The following is a 20,873-nucleotide window of genomic DNA, read 5'->3' on the forward strand; positions in this document are numbered from 1 at the left end:
CAGGTTAACAAACACAAAATGTCACAGTAGAAGCTAGGAATTGCAGATGCTGGTTTCCAAAAAAAAGGAAAAAAATGCTGGAGTAATTCAGCAGGTCAGGGAGCATCCCTGGAGAATATGGATAGGTGACGCTTCGGGTCGGGACCCTTTCAGACCAAATGTAATAGCATGTTTAGGGTCTATTTGTTCCCAGTGCTGTGAAGAATGAGCCTGGTCTCATTGCTGTGGAAGGTTCCATGTTGCACCACCGGTCACTGGTAGAAAAGGTTTTGTAGATAAAATATCTTTGCCCACAAGTTAGTGACTTATATGGCATGTTCTGGAGATTCTGTTGGAAAAGGAGGTGGTGAATTCTAAAGAGTGGTTCCCAGACTGGGCCGACAAAGCCATTTGACAGAATGCCTCATGAATGAGAACTCTCAAACAAGACCCAAGACCTCCGTTGTCTCAAGTTAAGAAAGGCCTTATCTATCAGATCATTAGCCATCACATGCTGCCTTTGATGCTGCAGTATAGATGATACGGTCGTTGTCCCAGATAGAACTTGTGACTGTGCTTTTTATCTGGAAAGGAATGGAATGGTTTTTATCAAGTTTCATCTGTTCCATGATGCAGGAAACAAAATGCTGGAGTAACTCAACGGTTCAGGTAGAGAAAATGAATTGGTGATGTTTTGGCTCATAATGTTCGGAAGCAGGTCTAAAGAAGAATTTTGACCCAAAATCTCACCTATTCCTTTTATCCAGCGATGTTGCCTGTCCTGCTGAGTTAAGGGCCTGTCCCACTTTCATGATCTAATTCACGACCTCTGCGAGGTTGCCCTTGACTCATAAGGGCTTGTCCCACTTACGTGTCCTTGGCACACAAATTATGCGACCTCGTGGTCGCTTTGAGGCGCACGGTCATCGTATGGCCATGCGCGGCCGGTCCCACTGAGAAGCATGGAGGGGTATGTGGTTGTGCTCGACATTTTGTGGTTGCGCTCCGAAATTTTTGTAGCGAACTAAATCTTCGCGTGCCAACGGCATGTCGCGGAACTGACGGCCAAAGTGGAACAGGCCCAAGACCCTGGCGCGACACAACGTCTCACCCCCAACAGCAGCAGAAGCAGGCAAACGATCGCCAAGTTCGGCCTGGGGCTCACGGCCGATGCGGACCGGATCCGCCCCCACTTCTACTCCCAGAGTGGGGCCAAGAAGATTGAAGATAGACACAAAATGCAGGAGTAACTCAGTGGGACCGGCAGCATCTCTGGAGAGAAACAATGGGTGACGTTTTGGGTCAAGACCCTTCTTTCAGACTGAAGAAGGGTCTCGACACGAAACATCATCCATTCCTTCTCTCCAGAGAAGCTGTCGGTCCCGCTGAGTTACTCCTGCATTTTGTGTCCATCTTCAAATGATGTCACACGCTCCAGATGGCTAGGCAGTCGAATGAAGTCGTGCGCGACCATCGCGGGACCGTCGCGGGACCGTCGCGGCTCAACGCGACCACGAGGCCGCGTAATTAGCGTGCCAAGGACACGTAAGTGGGACAGGGGCTATACTCGCAGCATGGTCTTCACGAGGTCATAGGAGGTCGTAGGTAGGTCATAGGGAGGTCGTGATGCTAGTCGTAGGTGCTCGTCGCATCAAGTAGGTCGGGGCGTTTTTCTAGCCTGATGAAAAATGTCCACGAGAAACAAAGGTTGTGAATTAGGTCGTGAAAGTGGGACAGGCCCTTTACTTCAGCATTTTGTGTCTATCTTCGGTGTTACCACCATCTGCAGTTCCTTGCTACATACTTTGTCTGTTCCACAATGCAGTTTGGACTGCCTAAAACGTATTAGTTTTCCAGATCAAGGCGATATCTGAACATGAATCTTGCTAACTGACACATTCCAGGGATCAGGACTATCTGCTGATGCATATAGTGAACCTCATTGTAGCCAGGGCAAAGATTTTGCGAGCTACAATCATGGTCTGAGGTCCTTCTACCACTGAGCTGTTTGTCTAAAATGCTGATGAAATGCGAAAGGATGAGGCACAGAGAGGGTAAACAGAACCTTTATCCCATGATGGAAATATCAATTACTAGAGGACATAGTTTTAATGTGAGAGTAGAACGGTTTAAAGGAGATAATCAGAGGGTAGTGAGTGCCTGGAACGTGAGATGATGGTGGAGGCAGATACGATAGTGGCATTTAAAATACTTCCTGATAGGCACATGGATATGTAGGGAATGAATGGATATGAATTATGTGCAGGCAGGTAAGAGTTGGTCTTGGCATCATGTTTGGCACAGACACTGTGGACCAAAGAGCCTGTTCCCATGCTGTACTGTTCTTGGCTCTATGTTTTAACATGCAGGTCCTGAACCAAAACACTACAGATGCTGCCTGACGCACCAAATTCCTCCATCAGATTCTTTATTTGCTCCAGATACCAGCTTCCGTAATCTCTTGTGTCTTGGAATTTAATGAATGTATACAGTTTTAGAGGCTTAAATAGGGTGATCAGAAAGGATCCTTACCTCTTAGCAGATAGGCCCAAAACTGGGGAGAAAAAGACTTATGGTGACTAACAGAATGGTTACAGGAGATTTCAGGAAAGATACCTATATTTAGGGAGTGGGAGTCTGCAGCTCCCTCCCTGAAAGGATGGTTGATAAAATCCTTATCATGTCTAAAAAGTACCTAAATGCACCCTTGATGTGTTTTAACTGCAAGTCTATGGACTAATTAGTGTAAAATAGGATTAACTTTAATAGATTTTTTTTGTCTGCCAAAGACATGAAGAATGAAAGGGCAACCTTCGACACCATAAATGACTACATTTATAATTTGGCAATAACTCGCTTTGAACAGCAGTCATATCACTTGTGATCTTTACTTAATCATATATTGAAGCACGAGTATGGGCAATCTCGCTTCCCCTTTTGTCTCTCATGTTTCATACCAATGTGGGCAAATAGTATAGCTGCAGTTGCCTTATGTTTCACACAGCAGTCCACTTTCACTAAGTACAGGGAAACGATTGAGTTAAAATGTAAGAATTTCAGGCAGTAACATTTCAGAAATAACAGTGATATCCATAGGAAATTCCAGAATAGATTTCCGCAAAAAGAAAAGATGCTGAGGGTGAAAATTAATAGAACATTTGGAAATTGGGATTGATTTTGGTTAGACAGGATAGTAGTAAGGATTTCAAATATAAGACAAATAGAGTTAAGATGTAGCTTGTGCATTGTGTAATTTAATGGTGGAACAGTACTGAGGAAGTAGATGGCCATGATTTATCCTATTTTATTTTTAAAGCAAATGCAGATGTACAAAATAAATGCATGAATTAATGTAATATCAAAAACTATCCATAAAATACCTTTCCTGCCCTGGATGATTCTGCATGAATGTAAAACAGAAAGAAAATTATGGTGAAGGAATAGTTTATTTCTTCACAATAAAAAATATTAAGGCAGTTTTATTCTGTCAACGTAGAAAGATCAATTATCTTGGTTCTCATGCTTCGAGAACTCTTACACTAGACTTGTTATAGCTGGAGGTTCTTTCTTACAAAAAACTAGGTCCGTATATTGTTTTTGATTCTGATCATATATTTGCTGTAGCATTTGCTTCCACAGTGCGCTCCATTTATATATTTTGCACAGGATTATAATATGTTCTCTATTTATTAATATGGTAACCTGTGAAACAATTTACCAGACAGACTGCCCTTTTAAATGCTTAAGTGTAATTTTTCAGTCCTGCAATTAAAGATAATGGGTTGGTTCTGCTAGTCTACCCTAATCTTTCTCTGAATAAATGAATGCAAAGCTCCATAAACATCGGCACAATCTTGTGATTTTTTTTAAAAGAGTGGAAATTCTGGTCACTAATATATTTTCAAAATGCAGCCTGTTTGTCTGAGCCCTTCTATAATTAGCACCTGAAGAACACGTATTTGCCACGGCAATTTCTCTGGGCATAACAATAACCACAGCTGCTGCTGGGTGTTCAAAGGCAAGTTGGTAAATGCTTTGAACGTTTTAGCTGCTAATTGGTCAACTCAACATTTTCTTGATAGTACATGATCACAGTACAGGATCTATTCTCCAAATTACTTTATAATTTCTGCTGTACAGATTTGGATTGCTGTGTCAATTACGTATTCATAATATGATGCAAATCGGTGTGGTACTTTATAGCAACACCCCTGCAAAATGGAGCATAGCATCACCATTATTCCAAATTGTTTCATTCAAATAATGGAAACAATAGGAACTTTCAGAAGAGAATTGAATCTGTACCAGAAAATAAAAAAGTAAGAAACATACGCATATTAAGTTTGATGGATGAAGGCAAGCATACTGTATGCCTTCTTTACCGATCTATCTACTCGTGTTGTCATTACGTCCATTACACTACTACAATTAAAAAAATTCTCCCTACATTTTCATCAATTCTCCCCAAGTTCTACCATTCACCAAGGCACGGGGAATAATTTTCAATAACCAATTAACTTACCAACTTGCATGTCTTTGGGAATTCAGAGCAATTTGGTCCATAAGGACGTCGCGGCCCTGTTTCAACCAATCTTTCCACCACCACGCACAAGAAGCACAAGAAGCGCAAGACAGACACCATTGTGTAGATGCCGAGAAGTGTGTTCAGCTCTGGCTGAACAACTTCTAATCTTGTGTGTGGACTCGATAAGAAGAAGAATTTGGAACCCTTCTTCAAACTACTCAGTCCAAAGAAGGGCCCTGAACTGAAATGTCCATTCCCTCCACGGATGGTGTCTGAACCATTGAATTCCTTCAATGATTTGTTTTTTATTCTACACAGCCAGCAATGAAGGTTCGGATTGAACTCGGGTCTCTGGGGCTGTGAGGCAGCAGTTATACTAGTTGTGCCACTGTGCTGTCCATTAAAAACTGTACCACATCATGATTTTACAGATTCCCAGGAGTGGGGCCCCTTGTGAGGAAACTCGTTGGATCTTAATTCCATCGCTTCAACTACTCGGCCATCGTGTGTTAAAACATTTGTTTTCAACTTTCATTCTCACTGCATCTGAAAAACCAGGTAGATATGTGAGAAAAATAAAGCTGATAGGCCTCAAGGTATAGTATTATATGATGGATTCTTCTGCATTACAATTTTTTCCCAGTTATAGATTATCAAAAGGTGATAGATTCATCATATAATAGAAAACAATTCCTGGAGGCCCCTATCAACTTAACATTTGCATATGTATTTAGATCTTTTATATAAAAGTAAAATGTTTTATTTGAGAACCATGTACTTTTTTATAATTATAATGCTGTATCACTAACAATTGCATCTTTTACATTGATGCTCTCTCTTCAGAAAATTAAATGTTTATATTTTTGTATACATCCAGAACAGTTGTCATATTTAAAATGTAAGACAGTATTGAATAACATTGCAATTATTTAAAAAAAATCTTGTGTTATGTTCATGAGCTAAGACTTATACATTCATAACCATTTTCTTTTTATAGGAGCTTCAGGATTTATTATGACAACTAACATGTTATTACTGTCATAAAAACATTAGATGCTTTTGTCCTGAAGGTACTAAATGATTCTAAATTGAGATTGTGTTTCAATATGGTTTTCATAGTATTGTAGAATCAAGAGAACCCAGTAATTGTAGCTGTTTGTTCATTTGGGTTCTAATTTTTGTTTTATTTCAAACGCCAAACAAAATGATTGTACAGGAAACAACAGTAGCAGAATGAAGAAATGCATGATAAGTTACAGAATGGCATCATTCTTCTCTTTTGTGAGGCCATATTTTTAGCTGATAAGTCAGGGCAGGTGGTCGAATTATTTTGGCTTGGCAATGGGACCGATGTAGAAATTGCTAAACTCATTTATTTTTTCCATTGCTGGATCTGCAAAGCTGTGATGTTTGAGATTTAATACACATGTGATCCTATGAAGGTCCTTAGAATAATAAATGGTTTGCATCAATGTTCAAAGATGTGATGTTTGAGATTTAATACCCGTGTAAACCAGTGAAGCGTTTTGCAATAATAAATGGTGTGCATTAATGATCAAACCCTGAACTTGTTTAGATTAAAAGACAGAATTAGGCCCAAAAATGCTAACACGCCTTCAGATGACACCAAAGTTGGTGGTAGAGTGGACAGTGAAGAACATTGTTTAATGCCCCTGTCCCACTTAGGAAACCTGAACGGAAATCTCTGGAGACTTTGCGCCCCACCCAAGGTTTCCGTGCAGTTCCCGGAGGTTTTTGTCAGTCTCCCTACCTGCTTCCACTACCTGCAACCTCCGGCAAACACGTGCAACCTCCGGGATCCGCACGGAAACCTTGGGTGGGGCGCAAAGTCTCCAGAGGTTTCAATTCAGGTTTCCTAAGTGGGACAGGGGCATAACGTTACAACAGGATCCAGATCAACTGGGAAAGTGGACAAGGGGATGACTGATGGGAATTTATCTCAGTTAAGTGCGAAGTCTTGTATTTTTGGAAGTTAAACTAGGTTAGGCCACAGCATTTTAAAAGTGATGGATCTTGCACAGAAGAAAAATTGAACAAAGTATGTTATTTGATAGAGGTGATGTTAAGCGTTATCCCATCTGATTCAATTTGGAGTAAACTCTATGCCATTATTGTGGTCTGACTGGGATTCCACCCTAATGGATGGGAGAAAACATAACACAGCTTATTTCTCTGGGTTTCATATCACGCATTTTGTTCAATTTTTCTCCTATGTAAGATCCATCACATTTGAGATTCTGAATATCACACACAATTGGTTTTAAATTTATATTTGTAATCCAGAATAGCTCAAAAGAGGGAAAGATGCAAATCGGCTAATAACAAATATCTAAACTTACTAACTATTGAAGACAATCTTTTATAGTGCTAAAGGTAGATAAATCATATAACCTTTTTTTGCATTTAATTAGAGACTGCACCTGTTTTAAGAAGTTTTAGACTGGTCAGCTGGGGAAAACACTAGATTGCAAATTTCAGCTCTATTGAGAATTTGTACGCAGGTGTCAGAATTTTGTTTTAATTGTCAGCAGACTGTGGTCTGAAGAAGGGTCTCGACCCAAAAAGTCACCCATTCTTTCGAACTAAAGATGCTGCCTATCCCGCTGAGTTCCTCCAGCATTTTGTGTCTATCTTCTGTGCATTTACAACGGGACTGGGACTTGTTTTTTTGAGAACCATTCTCCTTACTAATGCCTTTGCATTGACCAACTCTAGATTTAAAACCAAAATTGCTAAGGAAAGCACTTTCTGTGGTTGTGAGCCTTCTTTTTTTGTTTAAACTCAGGAACAAAGTAAAACTTTGAATTCAAAATCCGTTTGATGTTGCAGAATATTTAACACTGTCAGCATTTAAAATATGTCATCCTCTTGTTGTAAGTTGTTGACCTAAGAATAGTAAGCATTTGGAAAATGTTCAGTTCTATACATCTGCCTTCCTGCTGTTTTTATTAACCACAAAGTTTTACCAAAAGATTCTGCTTTAAAAAGACACATGTTTAACTTGACAGTTAAAGCTCCCTTACAAAATATTCACAATACAATGTATTCAAACTAGCATTAAAAAATCTCTAAAATATAATTACGATTGATCAGGATCAGAAAGATAAATGGCTGTAAAGTTACTTTGAATGATTTCAAAAAAACTTTTGAATGTGAATGATAGAAAATAGAAAGTACTGTAGAGGCTGTCACCCGGTTACTACTGTGCTCAGCCCCTACACTTGGTGTATAATTATTCTTGGTGAATATATATATATTTTTTTTTAACATTCAGCATTATTTCCATTCTAGTGCACCACTGAGATCTGGCTGCATCGATGTGTTTTATCAAGCTGTAAAGGTAGTTAAAAATATATGATCTTAAATCATGTATTGGGTCAGTTAGGGCATGACAGCTGACTGGCAGTCTTGACAGGGTTAAATGGTGAATAAACAATGGTTTCTTGGAGGCAGTGGAGGTGTGCATTGTATCCACCTTTCAAATCTTAATAGACAATGAATATTAAGAGTGAAACAACAACACGTAGAATGGCTCACTCTGACTCACTTCATCAAAATGTCAAATCACTGAGGTGGGCTGGTTAGAACTGGGTGGACTTGTTGTCCTGGCTCCATTTTAAGCAAATGAATTTAAGTGCCTGACTTGTGTGTCCTGTCACAAGACAAGCTCACCAAGGAATTTCACCCATGCTGGAAGATTATTGTAATTATGCTCCTGTTTCTGCATAGATGCAAAGTAATTTCATCTGTGCTTTAACTTAAAAGCTACAATATAACATGGAAGCCAAAAGAGGTCTGATTTTTCACTGCAGGCAGAAGATGCGAGACCCCTCTTGAGACGTTCTTGCATCTCATGGATTTTATTGTGGAGTCCCATTACTAGCTGAGTACTGTATCTGTGATGTATACGAGAGAGTTGCATAAAATTTGGATCTTGGATTTCATTGTGGAGTCCAATTACTAGCTGATGGAATTTAATACAGAGAAGTGTGAGGTATTGCATTTTGGGATGTCGAACAAGGGCAGGACCTACACAGTAAATGGTAGGCCTCTGGGTAGTGTTGTAGAGCAGAGGGACCTAGGAGTATAGGTGCATGGTTCCCAGAAAGGTTGTCACAGGTAGATAAGGTGGTAAAAAATGTTTTTGGCACATTGGCCTTTGTCAGTCAGAGTATTGAGTATAGAAGTTGGGAGGTCATGTTGCAGTTGTATATGATGTTGGTGAGACCACATTTAGAATATTGTGTTCAGTTCTGGGCACCATGTTCTAGGAAATATATTGTCAAGCTTGAAAGGGTTCAGAAAGGATTTACGAGGATGTTGCCAGAACTGGAAGGTGTGAGCTAGAGGGAGAGGTTGAGTAGGCTGCGTCTCTATTCCATGGAGCGCAGGAAGATGAGGGGGGATCTTATAGAGGTATACAAAATCATGAGAGGAATAGATCGGGTCGATTCACACTTTTTCCCAGAGTAGGGGAATCGAGGACCAGTGGACATATCGGCTTACCTGAAAATTTCGAGCTTTATTTCTTGAGTTATTTATGAAAATGTTCACAAATCTGAAATATCTTTGAAAGTAAATGAGCTGATGTCGTCACAATGAGTCTGCTTGTGCCGCCTACTGTGCACTGTTTTCCATGCGCCGCCTGCTGTGCATTGTTTTCCACGCACTGCGAGTTACGTCCCCCCCCCAAGCCCGCCGTGGCCCCGCCCATTCACAGTCAACTCGCACTCAGACGGCCGTCCGCCCTGCCCTCAGCCCAGCAGTCCTCCCCCCTCCCGGGCTCTGGATTGAAGCCGCTGAACATGCAGTAACTTGGTTGACACGCTTCCCGCTGCCCACTTCCCGCTCCATTCCTGCACTTCGCGCTCACTTTTCGTGGCCGGCTCGCTTTTCAGTACAGGAGCGAAGGAATGGGTGTTAACCCATTCCATCGCACCATAGATGCTGCCTCACCCGTTGAGTTTCACCAGCATTTTTGTCTACCTGCAATTGTTCCAGCACCTGCAGTTCCTTCTTAAACATTCTGAATTCCTCCAGCACTTTGTGTTTTGAACATGTACAGTGACTCAAATTTAGATGCTTTTCTCCCAAACTTAAAACCAATTTACTATGGACACAAACTTATCCTGCCTCTATGAGGCAAAGTTGCATTGTCGGGAATCCTGCTCCATTCTTGTTTAAAAGTTTTCCCCCTCCACTGCTAAATTATATCCTGTACAAGATTTAAGGCATAGTGAGTATTAAAATAGACCTTAAGCGTCTACACAAGCACAAAGGCCTTTTAAGGTCATAAGGTTATAAGTGATAGGAGTAGAATTAGGCCCATCAGGTCAACTCCGCTATTCAATCATGGCTAATCTATCTCTTCCTCCTAACCCCATTCTCCTGCCTTCTCCCCATGAGTCTATCTATCTGCGCCTTAAAAATATCCACTGACTTGGCCTCTACAGCCTTCTGTGGCAAATAATTCCACAGATTGACCACCCTCTGACTAAATAAATTTCTACCTCCTTTCTTTTAATTCTGAGTATGACCTCTAGTCCTAGACTCTCCCACTAGTGGATATATCCTCTCCACATCCACTCTATCCAAGCCTTTCACTATGGGAGTTAGATGTGGCCCTTGTGGCTAAGGGGATCAGGAGAGAAGGCAGGTACGGGATACTGAGTAGGATGATCAGCCATGATCATATTGAATGGCGGTGCAGGCTCGAAGGGCCGAATGGCCTATTCCTGCACCTATTTTCTATGTTTCTATGTTTCTATTCTGTATGTTTCAATGAGGACCTCCTCCCTCGTTCTTTAAACTCCACGAGTACAGGCCAGTGCCGACAAACACTCATGAGAGGTTAACCTACTCATTCCTGGGATCATCTTGTAAACCTCCTCTGGACCCTCTCCAGAGCCAGCACATCCTTCCTCAGATATGGTGACATTCTATTAACCAGGCAGGTTACAGATTAAGGAAGCTAGGGACGAGTTGTTACTGGGTCTGGAAGATTTGAGTCAAATGGGAGGCTGGGTAGACTGCATTTTTTTTGACTGGAAAACATGAAGCTGGTAGGTTTATCTAATAGAGGTTTATACAATAATGACAGGCATAGATAGGATGAATAGTATCAGTCATTTCCCCAGAGTAAGAGAGTCTAAAAGTAGAGGGCAGGGGTTTAAGATGAAAGGGAAAAGATTTAAAAGAGACCTGAGGGACAAGTTTTTTCACACACAAGATTGTGCCTACATGGAATTAGTTGCCAGGGGAAGTTGTAGTCGGGAGTACAATTATGATATTTAAAAGACATCCGGAAAGATACACAGGTCAGAAATGTTTGGAGGGGCATGGGACAGGCACGGGCAAATGGGACTCGCTTGGTTAGGCAACTTTGTCAGCATGGATGAGTTGGGTAGAAGGGCCTGTTTCTCTTTGAATCTAAATTTCATCAACTCATAAATTCTTTCAATAATGATAAATGTTCTTTGCCTCCTAATAAACCAGGCAACCAGGGAAGGTAGGCAATGAGGCCTCTGGATCCAGATAGCAGTAAACGTGCAGGTGATAGAATGACTACTGCAAGACATGAGACAAAAGAGACTGACACTGGACAATGGCATAATGTTTACAACATTGAAGTTAATAAATCTGATTCTCTTTTCTATGCTTTTCGGACAAGCACCTGAACACCAACCTGCAAATTCAGTTGGACAACAAATGACAGTATATTAAATTATGAATAAACTGCGAGCTGAAGGGATGTTGCCTGCTCATTTTTTAATCTGGAGGTAGACATTGCTCTATCCACTACACCGCTTGTAACAAACATCATAATCAGATCAATTTGCATTTAACAAAATTTGTTAAATAATAATTTAATTAAATTTGTTAAACAATAAAAAAACTCTTGTGCGATTGCACAAAATAGCAAATCTGCAATGAAGCTGATGAGTAAGTAAACTGGCAGTATATAAAATGGATTGCCTATTACCCATTGCTTATTTTGTGCTGTTTGTGCTGTTGCACAGACACATTTCATTCCTGATTATTATACAACATGGAATGAGCTGACTAGGAGTGCTCGCACTGCTGTGGATTATTAGTCAGTGGCTCATGGATTAACAAACCATCTATCTGGTACTCAGTATTTTTAGTTAAATTGCTTCTTTTGATGGATGAAACCTTATTAGGTTGTGTTGTATAGGAATTAACAAATTATCTTAGAGCTAAGAAAGTTGCATTTAGAGTGTCCTCAGTATATCCTGAACATTTAATATCTAATGAACTAATTTAGGCAGTGCGGGAAACATTTATGAAGGTGGTGCTCCCTCTTCTCCCCTCTCCCATCAGGCAAGAGGTACATGTGTGAAAACGCACACCTCCACATTCAGGAACAGTTTCTTCCCAGCTGCTATCAAGCAACCAAGCCATCCTATCACCAACTAGAGAGCAGTCCTGACCTACCAGTCACCTTATTGGAGACACTCGGACTATCTTTAATCGGACTTTACTCGACTTTATCTTGAACTACATGTTATTCCCTTTATCTTGTCTCCACACCCTGTGGATGGCATGATTGTAATCATATATAGTTGGTTCGCTGACTGGATAGCACTCAACAAAAAAGCTTTTCACTGTACCTCGGTACACGTGACAATATTAAACCAAATTAAACAAACAGCAATGTGTAGGAAGGAACTGCAGATGCTGATTTACACTGATGTAACTCAGTGGGACAGGCAGTATCTCTGAAAAGAGGGTGACATTTTAGGTCGAGACCCTTCTTCAGACTGAGAGAGAGACTAGAAATATGGAAGGGTATGGTGAAAACAACAGATCAAAGCAGATGACAGACAAAAATGCTGGAGAAATGTAGCGGGTGAGGCAGCATCTATGGAGCGAAGGAATAGGTGACGTTTCGGGTCGAAACCCTTCATATGAAGAAGGGTTTCAACCCCAAACGTTGCCTTTTTCTTTCGTTCCATAGATGCTGCCTCACCCGTTGAGTTTCTCCAACATTTTTGTCTACCTTCGATTTTCCAGCATCTGCAGTTCCTTCTTAAACAGATCAAAGCAGACGATGATCAAGAAAATGTCAATGCTACTTAATCTATTTAAGATCACTTTGGTGGAGAGGAATGTTGACAAGTAAAGCTTATGGCTGCTTTTCTATTAATGCCATTGGAATCTTAAAATCTGCAAATTTTAAATTATAATCCACAGGATCAAATTTCAGGCAGTGCAGTACTCCCTCATTATTGTCACTCTGGATCATGTGCTTGAGTTCGAAAACAGGGCTTCAGAACCACCTAATTCAGGAATGTTATCAACTCAATTAATGCTGCAGCATTACTTTATTTCTCAGATTACATTTCTCACATTTGGCCCATAGATTCCACGCTGGTCCTCAGAGTAATCTCGTCAATTTTATTCACCAAATTATTTCTCTATAACCTATTTTCCCTCACACGCCATTGACACCCCCCCTCCTCCCCTTACCTCCGTCCCTTGATGCACCTTTGATGCCATCTAATAACAATGCCTAGAAATCTAGGCATCTATCTGTAAACTAAACTAAACTAAAACCAAACTAAATCGAACTCATTTTTGCTTGTGCCAAAAAACAAACTTCTGGAGGAACACCGAGTGTACATTTCCCTCCACACATTCTGCCTGACCTGCAGAGTTCCTCCATCAGTTCGTATTTTGCTTAAGTTTCCAACATCTGCATTTTCTTGCATTTCTATGTGACTTTGTTCTTTTATGCAGAACTTGTACATTAACAGCCAAATTCTCTAGTGGTTAAGAGCATTCATTTTTTTGGCTGAAGCCTTGCCTATCAGAAAATTGGACCGAACACCTCCTGTTAAAATTCAGCCTATTGTGGTCAATTTGTTTCTCATATTTCTTGCACATGATGATGCATTTTATCATTTAGCACCAGAAATTGAATCAAAGATTTGAGCCTACAAACTTCCTAATTTATTCAGAATAAAACAAGTACCCCATAGTGAAATTAGCACAACCTGCTTAATTTAAGCTGGTTATTTTTGGTTATATTTTATTACTCACCTACTGCGCATGCTGTGAGATTGTTGTAATCAACATGCTTGCCCATTGTGCTCTCTCTCCAGCTCATCTCTGTGCAGATGGCATCATTCACTTTGTCAGCTTGGCTGCTTGTATGGGCTATTTTGTAGCTTGAGGGCCTACGCACCATTAAAACTCAATTCCACCTTCCTGACAATTTTTCCTCCCACCCAATTCCCTTCCCCATATTTTCTTTCCCTCTACTCCTGCATTCTCCATCCCAGCTCTATTATAACCTAAGGGTTCCTTTAAGAGCAAGTGAGTGCCATTGCTGCCACAAGCGGCACAGTGGTGCAGCGGTAGAGTTGCTGCCTAACAGCGCTGGAGACCCGGGTTCGATCCTGACTACGGACGCTGTACGGAGCTGTATGTTCTCCCTGTGACCACGTGGGTTTTCTCCTGGTGCTCTGGTTTCCTCCCACACTCCAAAGACGTACAGGTTTGTAGGTTAATTGGCTTTGGAAAATTGTAAACTGCCCCTAGTGTATATGGTGATTGCTGGCTGGCGCGTATTTGGCGGGTCATAGGGCCTGTTTCCACGGTATCTCTACAGCCGAAAGCCTATCAAACATCAATGGTTTTAGCAAATGAACTCATATTTTTAACGTCTCCCAAATGTAGCAAACTGTAATAAAAAAATTCTTATAGCATGGATGTCTAAATTTTGTGATTTATTTTTGTGACTGCTGATTTGGCATTAGCATTATAAGCAGCACCTGCTTAGTATGCCAACAATGCCTCGGGTTCATTAGAGCTTGCACTGTGGACCTCCTGCAGTATGATTATGTTAGTGAACCTCCGTATGTTTTTAATTATGGGAAAGGCAATTGAGTTCAACTAGTTCATGTCACATGTGCATTATTGGTTTTTATAGTTTTGCCAATTGGTTGCTAAAGATCACACTTCTGACCTGTAACAGGAAATTACTCAGGAAATCAGAAGTAAATATACAAAAGTGGACAAAGATAACAAGTGGACCTTTTGGGGAGGTGGGGGGTGTGAGGAAATCGAATAGTTCTGGGGCAGAAAGCATCTGTCCTTCAAAGAAAGGACTGTTTTTACCAGAGCTGTGATCAACATCATTGTTGTTATTGCCTGCTGTGTAATCCTCATTCTTTTCCAGGTACTTGCACCCAACAAGTTACAGCTTCTTATTAATCTGACCAATTGAATATCTGCTTCAATGTTTTTTTTTCAGATAATTTATCTGTTATTCTTTGCAGAGTGGATATTTTTAACTTGTTTGAAAATGCACCTGGCTCACAGTTCTTGTTTTAACGAATTAACTCCAAATTTATGAATGGCAGCTACATAGTCAAAATGTTTGGACAATATTATTTTTTTATGGTACAGCTTGTTTAATGGGCTGGATTTTTCAAAATAAATGCTTCATTCATTCCTTTGAATTGTAATCTGAAATTTATTTATTTGCAACTTTTAGTAATTATTCTTGCAATAAACAAACTGCTGGAGGAACTTAGTGGGTCTGTGACATTTGTCATGGGAAAGGAATGGTTGAAATTTGGTTGAAAACCTGCCCCAGAATTTCTTTCACCCACATGCTGTAAGACCATTTAGGTTCCTCTGGCAGTTTGTTTGTTGGTCCAGATTCCAGCACCTGCAATCTCTTGCATTTCTAATTACTTTTGCCACAGGTTTTTACATGAATGCTGTGAATTTATCTTAATTATTGCTGGTGGCTAAATAGTGTCCAATAATTATTCACAATGAGTCTCTTGCTTTTAGCAGAATAATTGTAGTCCTTATTATAGCCTTTTATGTTTGGGTTGGAATTTGCCTTTTATAGCATGTTGGTGGGTTTTTAAACAACCCATCCTATTTTCATTTCCCATTTATCTCAATGGAATTCAAAAGTCTTGTTCCTCCTTCGGCAGTTCCTTGGGATCAAGGATAACATTGCTTCCTCTCCTACTCTTTGGCTTCTGAGGTAATTTATGACACCAATGCAGGAACAATAGATAGGGAGGAGATGCCTGATGAAGTAGGGTGTGAAGTAGTGCAGCTCTACATGACCTCACGATTTCCAATGTTCTTAAAAAGGATGTGGAGGCTTTGGAGAGGGTGTAGAGGAGGTTTACCAGAATGCTGCCTGGATTAGAGTTTTTCAGCTACAGCAAAAGTTTGGGTTAACTTGGATTGTATTATCCGGAACATCAAAGGTGGACGGGAGACGTATATGAAATGATGAGAGGCATAGTTAGGGTAGACAGTCAGAACCTTTTTCCCATGGTGAAAATGTCAAACACTAGAGGGCATAGCTATCAGATAAGAGGGGGGAGGTTTAATGGAGATGCGCAGGGCAAGTTTTTTTACACAGAGTGATGGGAGCCTGGTACTCATTGGCTGGGGTGATGGTGGAGGCAGATACGATAGTGTTGTTGAAGAGGCATTTGATAGGCATGTGGAAATGCAAAGAATAGAGGGATATGGATCATGTACAGTCAGATGAGATTGATTTGACTTGTTCAGCACAAACATTGTGGACCGAAGGGCCCGTTCCTGTGCTGTACTCTTCTATGTTCACTATATCACACTGAATATGGTTCTGCACTGTGCAGACATGGGCCAAGGATTCCCAGGAACCAGGGGAACTATTGTATTTTTCCACAGAACATAGAACAGTACAGACAGGTACAGGCCCTTCGATCAAAAATGTTCACACCAAAACTCTGCCTGCCATATACTTTCCTTCCCTGCTTATCAATGTGCCTATCGAAAAGCTTCTTAAACGTCACTGTTGGATTTTTTACAAGGCAACCTTGATGACAACCTTGAATGTTTTACTCTTCCCACCTGATAATCTCTTTCTATGGTACAGCTTGGAGTAAACAATCTGTTTTGAGAGGTTGGCATGGGAGTGTGAGCAATGCACCCAGCAGAGCTGACTGAGTATAATTAAGGCCAGAGTTATATTCATCTGGGAGAGGAAACGGATGATTGCTCATTCATCCTTTAAACAAGAAGTATATTTTTAAATGAGTAGTATATTTGTCATCAAGTAGTATATTTTTGAACAGGTGGCATATTTTTAAACCAATGCCTATTTTTGTTTACATTAAATTTGTGCTCACATTTAAGAATGGGCAGCAAGGTGGGAGAAAACAGAAGAGTTGCTGCCTTACAGTGCTTGCAGCGCCTGAGACCCGGGTTCGATCCCGACTACGGATGCTGTCTGTAGGGAATTTGTACGTTCTCCCCATGACAGCGTGGTTTGCCACAAGATCTTCTGTTTTCTCCCACACTCAAAAGACGTACAGGTTTGTAGGTAAAATTGGCTTGGTATAAGTGTAAATTGTCCCTAGTGTGTGTGATAGAGTTAATGTGTGGAAATCGCTGGTCGGTGCGGACTCATTGGGGCGAAGGGCTTGTTTCCGCACTGTATATCTAAAATTTAAAAAAAAAAATTAAAATGATGCAGCTTATAACTGTTTTAAGGCATTCTACATGGAATTTTATTCATTGATGTAGATGGACCGTATGTGAAAAACAAACAAGAAAACTGAAACTGAGAGTAAACTTGTGTACAAAGGTATTCAGCCGCGGCTAAGAAATCACTTTCACGTTCCTTCACTTCAAGATTTTTTTTGTATTTAGCCTGTAAAGAATAGAAAAACAAAGTAACTGAAAAAGATGATGTTTTTTTGTTCTTCCAGCCTAGTTTTCAAAATGTGGATTTGTAATAAACGTCACACTTTGGGCGTTTTTATTTTTGTGTACCTAAAAGGGTAAGTGCTTTTAACATTTACACAAAACTTGTATTTTGTTTGGAAAGAACAATATGTACTTCTGGCATAGAACCATTCTGGTGGAAATTGGCAGCCAACTGTTTTCACTGATTTGTCCCAGGTTGGCGTAACAATGCCAATTCTTTTCATTTGAAATGCATTGCTTCTTGCAGGCACGGACATCTTAGATGCCTGGAGTGGTGGACAGAAATAGAAGATTAGCATAAGATGGAATGTTGTGGAAACATTTTAAATTCACAATGGACATGAGGTTATGAAATGGAGGATGAGAGTTATAGAGCATCAGTCGACCCAAGTCAAGTTCAAGTTCAAGTTCCATTTATTGTCACACGCATTGGTATAATGAGATTTGAGTTACCAGACAGCCATACGAATAAAAAAGAACACAATACACGATAGAGTTTAACATAAACATTCCCACACAGTGAAATCAATGTTCCCACTGTGAGGGAAGGCAATAAAGTTCAGTCCTCTTCCTCATTGTTCACCCGTGGTCGGGGGCTTTGAGCCCTCCGCAGTCGCCGCTGCAGCGGCCCGATGTTCAGGCCCTCTCGCCGGGATGATCAGAACTCTGACGTCGGGACAGAAGAATACTCTCAACGACTTGCATTTTCTGAATTGGCCGCTTACTACTGGACACCACGGCTCCCGAAGTCCACAGGCCGAGCTGGACAGAGCTCCAACACTGGTGACCCCCGGCAAAGGGTCCCAGGACTCCACGAGTCAACGCCGCCCATGGCTGGAATCTCCACAAACCACAGCTCCACGATGTTGAAGCAAAAGGCCCAACACTCCGGAGCCTCAACACGGCGCTCCCCGGTAAGACATTACCCGCTCCATGATGGTAATTCACTGCTGCGTTGCTGCTGAAGCTCTGGCGGTCTCCGGCAGCAAAGGCCACGCCAATCCAGTTGGAAGGCCACGAGGTGGGGGGGGGGGGGGGAAGGGGGCGAAGATGCAACTCGGAGAAAAGACGCATCCTCGACCAGGAAATGACTGGGAATCCATCTTCCCCCTCGCCACCCCCACTTAGAAAAGACTAAGAAATCTCCAAAGACATACTTTTAGACAGACTAAAATAACAAACAGGGTGAAAGGACAGACAAAACGTTGGCGCCACCAAACAGTGATTGATAAACAAGTTGCTTGTAGAATAGACCACGTCAAAAGGTAGGACACAAGGAGGTTTGTTTTGCTGGATCTAAATATTGGAACTCCCACATCATCAGTCTGAAGGAGAGTCCCAACCCAAATGTCGCCTATCCAATTCCTCTACAGATGCTGCCTGACCATCTGAGTTACTCCTGCACTTTGTGTTTTACTCAATGTCTGTGATGAGTCAATGTACAATTGCTTAGGAAGTGCCAAGCCCCATTTTTGGAAGGATCAGTAATGGAATGGTTCATCTATAACCCTTGCTTTCAGCTTAAATGCAGATCTAAAGCAATTTAATCCCCCAAAATGTTTTTCACGCAGCGCTTGTATCTTGGGTGTGTGTTCAGATAGAGTTGTGAAAAAAATATTCCATTGGAATTTATTTTTTTCTGAATCTGTTTTCATATTCATTACTGGTGTATTAATTGACAAGCTCGCTACTGGAAACCACTTCTCCACTTAAATGATTGCTTTACAAATAAAATAATTGTTCCCATAGCAACGGAATTTATGTGATGGCTGCTGTTCATCTGTTGGCAAACTCCCAAAACTGTTTCAAGACAAAGAAGAAAAAAACCAAAATATAATTCCTGGCTGTGACAGGGTGCTTGCACCACAAGAGGAAAATCCAACACAAATAGTTTTGCTTTACTCTCTATGTGGGCTGATTTCACGCTGAAATTGTTGGTTGTAAATTTCCCCAAACCGCAAGCATTAGCATTGAAACAATTCCCTTAGATCTTTACACCTTTTACATTTTCCACTGGAGCGCAGCTAAGCGAACATTTTTATTTGTTTCATGTATTGGTATGGACCACATGAGCAAGAGTTCCTCTGAGTAGCAAATGCATGAAGTCTTTCCTTGTCAATATGAGCAAAGATACCGAGTACCTAGTGGAAATTTCTCTCTGCCTGGTGAATTCTCCAAACCTTTAAGCACTCATCCTACCTCTCATTACAATTTTACTAAGCCAAGATCACAGGGAGAACATACAAACTCCGTACAGTCAGCACCCATAGTCAGGATCGAACCCAGATCTCTGGTGCTGTAAGGCAGCAACTTGCGCCACTGTGCTGCCCTAAAATGTTTATTAATTGTCCACAGACAGCCACTTGCTCGAGTAAGTACCTCTGTGTGTTAATTTTCCTGCTCGGATTGTGACCAGGTTGGTGAACCAGCTTATTGAGATGGCCACTTTCCAGCTGTCCAGCATGTGGGAAGTGTGATTTCATGGACTTTACACCAGTGAATAGTACCTGCCATTGAGCAGTGCATAGATTTTTCGAAAGGAATTCATAGGAAGTGAGATTAGTGCAGGAAATTGACTTAATCCATGTAAAACAAATGCTAATACTGAAAATTAACTTTAACCACAAAGCAATCACGTACCTTAATCATTTGAGATTTTAATAATTGTATATTTTCTGCCTTTTATTTCTCTCTCTCTCTCAATCATGGTTTTGCTTTGTATCTGATTATTGGTTGAAGTAGAAATGAAGAACTGCAGATGCTGGTGAAACTTTAACACACAAAAGGCCACAAAATGCTGGAGTATCTCAGCAGGTCAGACAGCATCTCTGGAGAACATAAATAGATGATGTTTTAGGTTGAATCGGCACAGTGGCGCAGCGGTAGAGTTACTGCCTCACAGCGTCAGAGACCCGGGTTTGATCCTGACTATGGGTGCTTGTCTGTACAGGATTTGTACGTTCTCCCTGTGATTTGCGTGGGTTATCTCCTGGAACTCCAGTTTCCTCCCACACTTCAAAGACATACGGGTTTGTAGGTGAATTGGCTTCAGTAAAAATTGTAAATTGTCCCTAGTGTGGAGGATGGTATTGGTGCGGGGATTGCTAGTCGGCGTGGGCTAATGGGCCTGTTTCCACGCTGTGTCTCTAAACTAAACTAAACTTATCCTCTTGCTTAAGTACATGGTAGCAGTAAATTGTAGTAAATGCTTATCTTCCCTGGAGAAGAGAGAACATCAAGCAGCAAGTTTGCTGATGATAATGTTTTTATTGGCTGCAGCTTTGACCCAAGATGGTTAATGAGGTGGCCCTTACAAGAATGTTGAGTGCAGATTGAGAAATCTTAACATCAACAGTAGCATGATGCAAACAATAACATTCAAACCTGATAAGAGGCAGATGTTTCTGTTAATGTGGATTAGATGTGATCTTACCATTCATTGACCATTGTCAATATCAATCAGGTGTTGGCTGAATATAATTTTCTTTAAATGATATAACCTTCCTAAACCACACAGTTATTCAAAATGGGAGAAAGGTGAAGTGATCTTGGACCAGTTAGCCCCCAAAAAACTAAAGGAAAATGAAAAAAAAAT

Source organism: Amblyraja radiata, chromosome 13, assembly GCF_010909765.2.
Source record: "Amblyraja radiata isolate CabotCenter1 chromosome 13, sAmbRad1.1.pri, whole genome shotgun sequence".
Lineage (NCBI taxonomy): Eukaryota > Metazoa > Chordata > Chondrichthyes > Rajiformes > Rajidae > Amblyraja > Amblyraja radiata.